Genomic DNA, 12,223 nt, shown 5'->3' on the forward strand with positions numbered 1-12,223 from the left:
AAGAAGGATACAGTAATTTCATAATAATTCATAAAATTGTGTTAAAATTAAATAGATAATAATAATAATAATAATCATAATAATAATAATCATCATCATCATAATAATAATAAAAATAATAATAATGCTCTTTACATTGCAAGATCTCAAAGGGATACAAGTAGAGAAGAAAACAGCGTGCATTTTTTAGTTATAAAAAACATCCAAAAGGGGGGACCATAGGTTCTGCTAAAAATAAATGTCTTTAGAGTTCTCATAAAACAGTCCATAAATTGTGGTGCCCTCAGTGTGTCAGTGTGATGTACTGTTCTGTCAAAAAGAGTGTGATATAGATTTGTGATTAGGTCATTTTTCTGCCACTAGTTGGCATAATTGCATTTGTAAGACATTGGTGACAGCTCAGTGCATTTTTCTAATTCAACTTGACCCCAGTCTCCACAAATATATGCATTATTATTCAATTTCTTACTGCTAAATTTTGATGTGGACATGTCTGCTGTGTTGCGACCTGGAATGAGTGGCGTTAAAGGAACTTTAAATGAACACACTCATTTTGACGCCCCTAGTAATAAATAATGACGTTGAGAAAGTACAACGTGGCCTGTCACAAAAATGTGTTTGACATCCCGGGTACAGTTTAGCAAGTTCTGTCAAATAAGAGACGATCCAAATGTTTGTGAATAAACGATCGCCTGAGAGCTCAGTTGACTGCTGCAACATTCTCCCCAATGATCGCACAATTATCTCTCGTAGGCACTTTTGCTTCCCCTAAAAAAAAAAATATTATTATTATTTTTTTTTAAAGCAACTTGAATGTTGGCAGACCAAAACGTGGAAGCGTGTTTGATGTTTGGCCTGCTGGCGTCCAGCGGGAGGCCAACTTTAACAACTTGGCGGCCTCAAAAGTTTGAGCGCGCTCTCTCGGGATGGCAGCGCTTTGGAGTTTAGAGACGGCACTCTTAACACGTTAATTGAGCTCATCGGGAAAGAATTTGGACGGGTTTTTGCATTGGAGCGTGGAAGTGCCTCAACAGTCATTCCTTGTTTTATGAGAATCCCGAAAGTTTTTGACGTCACTTGTTTTTGTTTTTTGTTTTGCTATGTGCTTTCTTTTTTTCAATGCCAACTTTATTCATTAAAAAAAGTGTGATTTTTTTTTTCAGAATATTACAATTTAATCCTTGTAAAAAAATTTAAACTTTTTGTTTATCCTTACGTACGACTTTTTTTGTAGAAAAAAAATGTCGTAATATCATGAATTAATCCTGTGAAAATTACAATTTTCGAAACTAAATGAGGAAAATAAATCAGTTTAATAAACTAAAATGCGCCCAATTAGAACCAAAATAAAAAAATTCAGTTGTGATAAAGCAAAAAGTATGTTTTTGCTTAAATTGATAGCAGCGCGGCTAACAAAAACCACCTGCGAAAAGCAATCAAGCGATTTTTGAGGCTGTCACTTCAAGTCATTTCAATGGCAAACATGAAAGCATTTCGAAAGTGACTCTTCATAACAACAACACGCCGTGACCGCCCAAATCCTTTCGCTCGTCGGCTCACACGATGAGCCAAATCCGTCAGCGAGCCCCGAAAGAGCGATGGCGCAAATAAAGCCGAGCATGTTGTTTATCGGCGTTCGGATGGCTGCCCTTTTCAAAGCGGCTTTGGAAAGCGTGGGCCACGCCCCGCCCAGGGAATTGGATGATGTCGTTCCTCGGAAATACAAGCGGCCTCTCGTGGAGAATCGGCCGTTCCCATTAGTCGCAACAGGGATTATGGGAAGATAAAAAGGCAATAAGTCAGGTTGCGCGGGGGCGGACGACGGAGACGTTGACATTTATCGACATGATGCAGAACGCGCTCAGATCGAGATCAACTTCAGATACTTTCAACAGTGAGCTTACTTCAAGCTGTTGATTGTAAAACTGAGACTGAAAACAAAAGCGATTTAAACATTGCTCAGAGGTGCCTCCCGATACGAGCGACTCCACAATACGAGTCGTCGCTTTGACGCGCGAGCGCGGGCGAGAGAAACGAGCGCTGTATGGCGGCAGTGATTCAACTCACCTCACAAGCAGCGGTTTGCCAAATACTGGACAAATCTTCCAAAAGAGGCTTTAAGATGGTCACGTCACTCCCAGTTGAGGTTTACGGCCGATCTACAAAGAGAAATACACCTTGTGGAGATGAATAAATAACCACATACGGTAGTGTAGCTTAAATATGCTAGCTTATGCTAAGGGCCGCACGGTTATGGCTGCAATGATAATTGTGATTATTTTTTATTAATATGGTAATCATGATCATTAATCATAAACTTCAAAAAGTCTATAAATATAAAAATATAAAATAAATAAATAACACACATATATATATATATATATATGATTTTTTTAAAAACTTTTTTTAACATGTTGCTTTAAATGAGCATGCATTAAATCATGATGTTTTCCTTCTTCCCTTTTCCTTTTTTTCTCCTTCTTTTTAATGGGACTTTTAGCGAGCGGCGTGATTGCCTTGATTGATGTCATGAAAGGAGGGTCAAAGTATTCCGCTGATTAAGCAACCTTGCGGAACATTTGCATGCATACATGATAAGACGTGACGTAAAAAAAATTATTATTCACTCACGCTCCATTTATGACACTCTGTGAGCGAGCCGGTAGAAAAAACTATTGCAAGTTACGAATGCGGAAGATAATCATGTTATTGTCTCGCTTTTGGAATCAGAGTTCACATGGTGACGTCATCGTGAGGACCACTTTCAATAATGAAGATTCAAATGAGGTTTTTGGTCCTCTTGCAGTTTATATCCTGTTTGTTATTCATCACGGCAGTGACTTTCGTCATAAAAAAAATAAAATAAGTATGGCTATGTTTTTGTATTAAAAAAACAAAATCTCCCAAACTGCAGTATTCTCTCTTACAGTCTGACGTGTTCTTCTTTAACACTTCAATTTCTCCTGACGCAGCATGCAGTGTTATAAATCGCAGACGGGACACAAATCCTTTGTCATCCCTTGTAAATCTTCATGAGTGGATTTCATTGGTCGCTGCCTGGCAGATGCTGCACAAAGAAATGAGTAAAAAAAAAAAGGGAATAAGATGTCAGTTTAAAAAATGGTGAATATTTAAACATTTCAAAAACTGTAATACCCCTATACACATTTTTTTCTCTCTAAATATTACAACAAAAGAAAATACAAAAGTTGTAATATTGTGAAAGAAAAGAGTAATTTGGGGGAATAAAAGGCAAAAAAGAGGCATTTTTTTAAAAGAAGATATCATTTTACAAGAAAATTGCAAAATTGTGAAAATGTCATTTATGAGAAAAACACTTTCATATGTTGTAGAACAAAAGGTCATTTAAGAAAAAAAAAATATTATATTATATTGATATTTGCCACCATTGTTCCTTACATCGCAACGCATTCAGTGCGTTGTGACGTAAAATGGCAGCTGGCTCTCTGCCGAGCAATGTGAAACGCCTTTCAAAAAAGTAAGTTAAGCCACGTAGCGTTCCTAAAGAAACAACATGCGATCGGTGGAGTCGCCCTCCCCCACGCCGTGCTCTCGTCATTCACCAGACGCATTCAAGAGTTTGGATCGTCCCTTTAGGAACGCTACGAGGCACTGAGCGCTTTGCGACATAAATAACGATAGCGGCGTACGTCCAGATAAAGTTGCTACAAACTGGAAATGATTTTTGAAAAACGAATCTCATAGTTATGTTAGTTACAACCAGATAAATAATACCTGTCATTACAGTCGGGATTCCTTTTAAGAGAAAAAATATGACTATCATTGTAACTAATATAGGATTTGTATTCAACTTTTTTTTTTACATCTCCTTTGTCTTTAACAGATTGCTCGTGTAAAAAAAAAAGAAAAAAAAAAGGGCAATTTGCTCAAGGAAAGCCAGTGGGCAAGCTTCGAGGCGTCTGATTGCGGTCGTTGACGAGCGTCGTGTCATCACGAGTCGTCGGGGGAAACGCGCACAAGCCGGCTGTAATTTCATTTGCGTCCTTCCAGCGAACGCGCTACAAGCTCCTCCACTTTCCTCTGATTGCATCACTGCTGATTTCGCCCATTCGCGGCAGCCGCTCCTTAACGGACTCGTCTAATTGTCCAGTCCCGCCAAAACGCTGAAACCTTCAGGCACTCGCTTTTAATCACTCAGCCAATAAATCGGACAAAATTAAAAAAGTGCAACTTTGTAAGAAACAACAGAAGAGCAGTTAAAACATATTTGTAGATTATTGTTTGAAGTGCCTTGACTTATGAGTTGAATTTGTTGCGCAACAAAAGTCATAACTCAAAACATTTGTCTCAAATCATCTTTCCCCAATGAAATGAATAGAAAGTCCGTTAATCTGTTCCAACAAAAAAAAAACTGAAGAAATATTGCACTTATAAGAAGATTCAGTAAGAATGAAACAGTTTGCGCATCGTGAATTCATGCATAAACTCAAAGGCCATGGACAGAATTGTCCATTAATCGATCATTGCACACATGGCTCGTTGAATCTTACGCACGCCGTATGGAAAGTCATTTGAACATTTATTCGCCATTTTCTAAATCGGAACAATAAACGGCGGTGGCTCATTTCCTTCATTTACAAATCCAGTTTGTCTAACGCAAGAGCCTTGTGACAGCGACACTAAAAGACGCTGACCTTCTCATCAATTCACACACGCGTCGACGCAGGAAAGCTCAAATGGCTTTTTGGCCAATTTAAATGCCGACTGATAAGATAACGCATGAATGTGTGTAATGATTCTGCCGCTTGCAACTGAATACAAAATGAGCGCTTGGTGTGCTTATTATTGCTAATTTATGCTTTAGCGAGGGCAGCGGCGAACTCTGCATTTGATACCCGGGTCACAATACCAGTCAAAATTGTTATATAAAATGCTGTATACAAGCAAGCAGTGGTGCCGCGTACATCAATATTTCATTAATAATATGACAAATAAAAGTTTTTAAAAATGTAATTTAAAATACATCAGATTGACTAAAGTACACAAATGTATTCATATGTTGGAATTGTTTTACACGTCAAAGTTGGTTGGAACAAGTTTGCTCTGACTAACCAATCAGATTTGGGAAACATGATGATGTCATCAACAAATTAGATTTTTTTTTAATTATTTTTTTTAAGAATCTCTTTACTAATAGATCTTAAGACAGCACTACAAATCTGAAGGCACTGGGCAGATTAGATTGACATGGCAACACAGAGGATGGAATCTGATTGGACGAAAAAAGAATCCAGGATCTACAAACAGTACTGAAAGTGATTATGCCAAGATTAACATTGCAAAATGAAGACAATAAATAGGAATAAATGAATATAATTTCACCAAGTAAAAAGCAGCTACATTCGTCAATGTAGGTCACCGCTTCCCTCCCAAATGGCTGTTTGAGCGACCGTCACCTCCGTGGTTAACTGGCGCACAATTACAAAGCTCTATAAAAACAGAAGAAAAAAAAACTGAGTTCATCACCCCCGCAACACCGACGTGATATACGAGAAGGCATTTGCATGCAGGTGTGAGCGCCCTCGCGCCTCAATTAAGCCACGCTTAGCGCAGGCCGGGGCGCAAAAAGGGCACGACGGGATGGGGCCCGATTAAGCGGGTTGCCACGGCGCCCCCGAGCACGTCAACAGCGAGAATTAACGAGATTACAGTGAAGAGCTGTTTATCACGTCGGGGGAACATCTACAGATAGACCACGTCAAAACATTTCAAAGTATTTCTTAGCACCGTTTTCAATTTTCTGAGGTCAAGCGTATTTGTCAGTCCTAATCAAAATTTTGTGTCAACCTGAGACGTCAAATTAAAGACAACTAAAGATTGTAATGGCTAGCCCCGATCAGATGATGACATTTTCAGATGATCGGAAAGCTCAGTGCTTCTTGGTGACATGTTGTGGCGCAATTTGGTACTACACCAAGGATGTGCAATTCCAAATTGGGACTTACTTGTCTATCGTGAAAGTATGGAAGACCAAAACTGCCAAAATTCAAAAATAAATAAATGACTAAAATTAATAAAAGTGAAAATAAAAACGGATATAAAAAATAATTCAAAAATTAAATACAAAAAAATTATGGAAATAAAAACAACAGAATATATATTTCTCCCTAAATAAATAAATAGATAAAAGTAAAAAAAAAAAAAAAATGAGATTCAAAGAATAAAAATAAATTTAAAAATAAATACAAAAATGTATATATAAATAGAATTAAAACGCTCTGCTTTCACATTTATTTATTTCATGCTGCATGATGCTGTCAGGTCGAAACGTTATTCAAATGAGGGGGCGGTCCTAAGCATGTCTTGGGTTGGGCTCCCACTGTTGCAAACTGCCTTTCAATGGTTGATATTTTCACTTGAATTCATTTATTTATTTTTCATTTTGGCCGTTTTGGTGCTCCATATAAAAGAAGCAAATGGCCGCCTGCCGCTATCATCAATTTAGCTGATTCACGGACAATCGTAAGAAGCGCTATTCCGACAACTTTCAGACAACTTTCAACTCTCTGGTGGGACAAGTGAACTTTTTCCCGAGGACGATCTCGTTGCTGCGGCTAATCAAGGCGTTTTCTCTCGCCTAACACAACAAAGGAGAACTTAGCAAAAAGGTTGAGAAAGGACGAGTTTTTACAAAGCACAATTTGACTCGATGAAAGCGCCGACCCGCCGTGTCAGTGGAATGCGTTTGAATTTGCATTTAAGTGGCTTAATCGCTTTAGCGGGTTTACCTCGCGTCAACGCCCCCAAACACCACCCCCCCCCCTTCTCTGTCTCCCCCACGCTCACCCCCTGTCCTTCATCGCATCAACACTCCCGTGCTCAAATTAGAATACAACGGAAGAAAGAAACGCCGCCTTCTAATTATTAGCGTGCCGCGTTGGGAGTTTGCGGCATGAATAATTCAACGTCCGCGTTCATTAGCTGCGCTGATAACATCTTATCAAATAGATGATCTGATAGCCAACTATAAATATTGTGGGATTTTGGTTCCATTTCAAGTAGAGGAGAGCAATTGTATTTAGAAATCGTTACTTATAAATATTCTCTCGACGAAGGGTTTGTCTCAACATGCATGAAAATGTAGCAATTGAGGCAGAAGTATCGTGGTAAAAAGGAAAATACAGCCGTGGAATTCATTTTATGACCAACTTTGTAACAATACTTGCTTATCAAATAAAATAGATTAATATGAAAATAGATTAAAAAAAATAGATTGATATGAATTGAAATGCCATGAATTCATTTTAGTTAAAAAAAAAAAAAAGTTTGGTTACGTGCTTCTAATTTATAAAAAAAAATATATATAGCACAGAATTATCTACAAATTTCAAATACAATGGCAATAAAAGTATTACTTTGGCACCATCTTGTGGCCTCTTGGTGCCATGGAACTATGATGAAGTCGGTTGAGGAGCTTCATTAAGCCAAAAGTAGTGCTTTACCACCATCTTGTGGCATATTGTTGCCAAGGAACCATGAGCTGAGGCGTTTCATCTGGACAAAAGTAGTGCTTTGCTGGCATCTATAAGCAATTATAAACCTTTTCATGGTGGAGGTGTCAATTTTTGGGGGGTTTTCGGTATTTGGGTTGAAATATGCAATATTTCCAAAACTCCTCATCTTAAGCTCCTATGTTGATTTAGCAAGCAACAGTTTTTTTTAACGCAGGTCGCGGATCTACCATCAGTCAAATGACGTTTTTTTGTTTTCTCCCGCGATGTGGTGAACTCGCGGCCTTCAGCGAGCGCTTAATGAAGACGAGGAGGCGGAAAACGAATGAGGACGGACGGGAGGGGGAGGACGGAAGACGTGTGGAGGCTGACGAGGTGATTAGCCACACAGTCGGGGAAGACCTCAACTCTGCTGTCCGTCACTCGTATATTAATAACCGTTAGCAAAAGGTCATCAGGTGGCTACTGTGAATAAACCACCAACTTGCAGTCTCACCGTCGCGCATAATGTAAACAAACTGCCGCCATCGTCAAACCTGGAGTAACTCATTCATTGCTGTGGATGTTTGTATTGGACAATTACACTCTAAAAACAATTGGGTCAAAAGTAACCCAACACTCTACAAACAGTTGGGGCAAAACATGGACCAATCCTCTACATTTGAGTCAAGAAATTGGTCTTTTAATGTAAAACAATGAATAAATAATGGCCAGATCCTTTACCTGGGTCACAAAATTGGGTCATTTTGTATGAAACAACCCAGAAAGTTGGGTCAAATTGACCCATAAAGTGGATATGTCCATTTTTTATCCATAATTGGGTTACTTTTGACCCAACTGTTTTCAAAGTGAATTATAGATAATAAAAAATTAACCAATCCACTCTAGGGGTTAATTTGACCTCATTTTCTGGTTTGTTTTATACAAAATGGCCTCTTCTTTTGTCAAAACAACCCAGAAGGTTGGATCAAATTAACCCAAGTAGAGGATCTGACCCAACTTTATGGGTTGTGTGATACAAAAAGACCCTTTTTTTTTGGTACAAAACAACCCAGAAAATTGGGTCAAATTGACACAAGTAGATGATCGGTCTATTTGTTGACCCATTGTTGGGTTATTTTTTACCCAACTGTTTTTAGAGTGTAGCATCCAATTAGCATACGTCACAAAAACCTGGCTTCTGAAAAGGGGTGTGCAGACTTTTTACAACCACTGTACGTGCCATACCGTCATTTTTGGCAAGACCCGTTATCCTCGAAGGGATCTCGCCAAAAATGACGCTCGTTAACGTCCCCACGACGTCCCCGCCAAGACTTTACTTTCACAATCAGTCCGAGAGTTGCACCTGCACCACAACAGGAAAAAAAGAAGGATTGGAAAGATTACTGTGCAGGCGTAATTGATTGCCTGGAGAGAAAAAAGAAGTTCTGCCCCTCGGGAGTTGTCAGCAGTTCAGAAGTCTCTATTAACATCATCAGTCCTTCCCTAAAAGTAAGAGTCGATCTCCGGAACTGTGATCTATGAATACTAACAAACGCCCTTTCTGGAACATTTCTCCCACCCTCCTTTAATAGGATTAGAGTTGCGCGTTTAGCCGGGTAAAGTGCAAAGGCTGCATTTACGGGCCGTTAGTCTGCATGGCAGAATTTCAAATATCAATTGAAGAAGGACGACTTCAAGATGGATGTCGCGCTTCTCACGTTTATGCAAATGACGCTAAGCGGGGGAAATTTGAGGAATCCGTCACACAGGGCGATTTTGCTGCGGTGGCACAAATGGAGAATCCTGTCACACAGCCAAACCACCGATGAAAACGTGTTTTATTATGTTGAGGTTCTAATATTTCTTTGGTCAGCCATGATCTGTTTGTTTTGTTTTGGTGTGATGCTGATTTCTACTTAAAAGGTAAAGATGAAGCTGCTAGCAAGATTTGAATGTAGCATCATGTCACTCCTGCCCCGCCCCGCCCCCTCACACCGTCGACAAAAAACAACAAAATGTCACCGATTTGATGTTGACATGAGCAAAAACTGAGCTAAACCTCTATTCAACAACAGCAAAATATATCTGTACTCTTAATAATCACCATCTCTGTTTTGTTTTTGCCGTATTTTTATATAAATATTAAATATAAAACTGCTCCAGATGTGATACACTGGAACAAATTATTGACATTATCCATTGCTTTTAAAAAGCAAAGATGATTTGGAAGACACCACTTTGGTGTTGGCAAAATATCTATCAAAGGCTAAACTGAGACACCAAATCCAAATCAAAGGTTCCAGCTCCGTAAAACAGCTTCCATTGTTTCAATGGTCTGAATTATATTGCATACTGTCACTCTGGAGCACTTTGCGCTAATGAAAAAGTGTCATGCTAGGACGTGATGGATGGACAGAGCGCAACCTGTTTCTGCCATGGTTCTTAACAACAACAACAACAAAAAAGGAAATTTCCACTGTCAGGTCCACTCTGGCCAAAAAAGTCATCACAAAAAATGCCTGGATATGTGATTGAGGTTACTGAACCTTCACCTGTAGGTGATGCACATCCCTTCCTCCTTTTGCAGCACAGGAACTTGAGGAAGCCAGCGTCAACTCTTTGCTGATGAAATCTGCAAAACTTGCATAATTTACTTACATTCGTAGCGTGTATCAGTGTTTAGCATCTGTTTCAATATTTCACACTGCATAAACTGATAGCAAAATCCTGTCGTAGCTATGATAGGATCAAGGTTTTTTTGCCGTAAATATGCTAATTATCTTTCCTGTGCATCACCAACTCTTAAGCTCTCTTGACTTTCAACGTGAAAAAACTTGGCAGCTTTGCTTTTACTTACTGGCACTTTCATAATGCATTTTGACAGAATTGCCAGTAAGAGAGATGTTACCCTCACTGGCATAATTATTATTGATTAAAACAACCTCTTATGGTCCAAAAAGTAAATAACAGATAAAACAACACTGAATGATAAGCTACAAATGTGAAATATAACTCACGGGCGCTGACGTTCTACACTTCCGTGTTTAGATCCACCCGCGCAAAATATTTCTCGTCAGTGATTGGTCCAATTCTGATCTGCGAGATTCTTCACGCTCATTGGTGGAAGAAGGATTCAGTCACTACCGTTAGTCGTCATCGACATGAGGTACCAAAAAAAGGATACAAATGGAGACAATACGATATATGATTCACTTAAAACTACCTTGAATAAAACGGAGGACATTTGGATGAATTGAACTCATCTGCGGTTTGATTGTCAATGCAGAGTTGTGATTGTGATTCTCAATGTGAAACCACAGTTGTTACCTTCAGTCACTTAAAAGGTAATTATTTGTTCAAATTGTAAAACATTACTGATTAATATTAGTAGTAATCTAAATGCATCGTAAACAACAATATGGTTAGCAAGAAAACGTAGTTGTCAGAAGTGGGATTCGAACCCACGCCTACAGAGTAGACTACGACCTGAACGTAGCGCCTTAGACCGCTCGGCCATCCTGACATGTAGTCAAAAGGTCCACATATTTTATATTTTATCAGTTAATAATCATCACCAAAGCGGAAAAGTGTTTGAAAAAAGAAATATTTGTACTTTGTTATTATCCAGCATGTCAATCCCCTTTGGACAGATTTGTACTGCTTGCATCCTGATATGTGGGCCGCCATGTATTACAGTGATTCCATATAAGCGCATTTCTATACTCCAGCTGTGGGAATGGACGGGCCCTATTGACCACTTGTCTACTCGGAGCATACAAATCAAAGGCGCTCCAGCCTCATATTGACCACGCTGTCTACACGAAGGAAGATTCACGACCACCCTTGCCACACCTCTGGCGGGGGGGTGGGGGGGGGCAGCTCTTTTGGTGTGCGTATACTATAGACCACTGGTTCGCAATTTTTTTTTATGCCAAGTGCCACCTGAAAACAAGTGTTGATTTAGTTATTATTATTTTTTTTTTAATGTTGTATTTAAGGAGGCTCGCATAAGCATAATATACAACACAGTCAAAGCAAGGGGCATTAAATCAAATATGTGCCAATAAAATTCACTTTATAGTTCACAGGAAAAAATAGGCTCGTGTTGACCCTCCACGTTCTTTCAGAGTAAGGATGTGACTACCCTCTTGTGGACACAATGTTAACTACACCATCACAATGACGTTAAAATACTGTTTACTTATTTCTTTATTAATCTGCATTTATTTTTATGTTCCTAATATGTTGATTCTTATTTTATTTAATAAGAGTGTCGGTTCTGCACTTTTAAGCAACGTTAAACAACAACATTTGGATATTATTCGTAAGTCGCAAAATGAATGAACTCTAAAGTAATTTTTTTTTTTTTTAATCTAAAAAGGAAGCTAATTACTCGGATTGACGTAAATTAATTGCGGCGGATGCAGGTTAGAAATCTAATTTACCCGGTAACATCTGATGCCATCACCTTGGTGAGGAATAGGCTACTTGAGTCATGTTTATTTTACGGGGACTTTTTTCCATGTTTAGACTCTTTATAATATAAAATTAATTTTTACAGCATTTTATTGTGGGTCATTATGGTAATATTTTAGAGAGCTAAAATTCTTTCTTTTTTTTTAAGTGGAACTTGATTTGATGTCAATAGTTAAGTAAACTTGCCCTGGGGGGTGCAAGGGGGGGTTACCATGGGTGAGAAACATGACAGCACGTGTGCATGTGCGGGGGGGGGGGGGGGGTCTCTCAGA

General features: G+C 38.9%; 1 protein-coding gene and 1 non-coding gene across 6 annotated transcripts in view; both read right to left on the reverse strand.

Annotated features, from left to right (window-relative positions):
• Nucleotides 1–10,540, reverse strand: part of LOC147158923 (uncharacterized) — a 36,216-nt gene extending 25,676 nt beyond the window's left edge. For 3 of the 5 annotated variants that reach the window (XR_015090998.1, XM_086061838.1, XM_086061834.1), the window contains exons 1-4: nucleotides 10,493–10,539; nucleotides 10,028–10,107; nucleotides 2,928–3,067; nucleotides 2,068–2,159 (exon numbers count right to left, since the gene is read on the reverse strand). The gene's annotated coding sequence lies outside the window, so the exon portion shown is untranslated. Of the gene's footprint in view, nucleotides 1–2,067; nucleotides 2,160–2,927; nucleotides 3,068–5,364; nucleotides 5,472–10,027; nucleotides 10,108–10,492 lie in introns of all 5 variants that reach the window. The other 2 variants (XM_086061835.1, XM_086061836.1) reach the window with 2 other exon arrangements.
• A 375-nt stretch (nucleotides 10,541–10,915) lies between these two features.
• On the reverse strand, nucleotides 10,916–10,998 carry trnal-cag (transfer RNA leucine (anticodon CAG)). Its single transcript has one exon. It is a non-coding gene; the product is annotated as a tRNA-Leu (tRNA).
• Nucleotides 10,999–12,223: the final 1,225 nt, after the last annotated feature.

Source organism: Leptonotus elevatus, chromosome 18 (genome assembly GCF_054856555.1).
Source record: "Leptonotus elevatus isolate MCC_2025b chromosome 18, RoL_Lele_1.0, whole genome shotgun sequence".
NCBI classification, from domain to species: domain Eukaryota; kingdom Metazoa; phylum Chordata; class Actinopteri; order Syngnathiformes; family Syngnathidae; genus Leptonotus; species Leptonotus elevatus.